A 943-nucleotide genomic window follows, 5' to 3' on the forward strand; every position below is an offset into this window, starting at 1 on the left:
CCCGTGGCACCCGCTGGCTCTGGAGTAGAGGCTTAGCAATCCCCCCAGGGTTAGGTGAGACCTTTCTGTTTGTTTGTGTACTGGATGGGGCTTTCGGCGGCTCGCTGGCAGACTACGAAGAGGAGGGCATAGGAAAGACGCAGGGACGGTTTCTTCTGGAAAGCTACTTACGAGCAGGAAACATTCCTGAAGAAATCAGCTTGCCTGGTTTATTTGTTTTGTTTTGATTTGTTTTGGTTTTTTTTTTGTTTTTTTTTTTTTGTTTTTTTTTTTTGCTTTGCTTTGCTTTGAGTTTGGGTTTGTTCGGGTGTGTTCCTAAAATTGTTCGGAAAAATAGCAACTGGTTTTGGTTTTTTTTTTGTTTTTTTTTTTTGTTTTTTTTGTTTGCTTTGCTTTGCTTTGAGTTTGGTTTTGTTCGGGTTGGGCATCCCCCCACCCCGAAGAAAAAAAAAAAGAAAAAAGCCCTCACCCCTCAGGGTTTTTCTGGAAACGCTACTTGGGAAGAATGTGCCAGGGTCAAGTCTGTACTGATTTTCATGGTGAATAGATTACATGCTTGCATTCATGTTCACTTCCGAAGCGCTTAGTGTCTTCCTTCCCTTACTTCCATATTAACCTCAAATACCCCGAGCGGCTTCAGCCAAGCTTTACTGGAGACAGTTAATAATGTCGGGTTCCCAGGACGCAGATTTTCTCTTCTCACCCCTTCCAAACCGTCCCTTGTCTCATGCTCAATGCCAAAAAGCCCTTTAAATTGCAGACCATGGAGCTAGAGAGTGTTTGCCGATATCTCCGCCTCAAGGCTGCTGCTAAATACTTGTAGAACCAGTAGATGCTGGGCTATCCCAGCTTGAGAAATACTCCGAGTTTAATTTCCAGAAGCATAGCTAAAATTATTCGACATACTGTTAACCTGTAGGAACATACTTTTTGCTGTACCTTT

This window comes from Buceros rhinoceros, unplaced genomic scaffold, assembly GCF_000710305.1.
Source record: "Buceros rhinoceros silvestris isolate BGI_N320 unplaced genomic scaffold, ASM71030v1 scaffold21600, whole genome shotgun sequence".
Lineage (NCBI taxonomy): Eukaryota > Metazoa > Chordata > Aves > Bucerotiformes > Bucerotidae > Buceros > Buceros rhinoceros.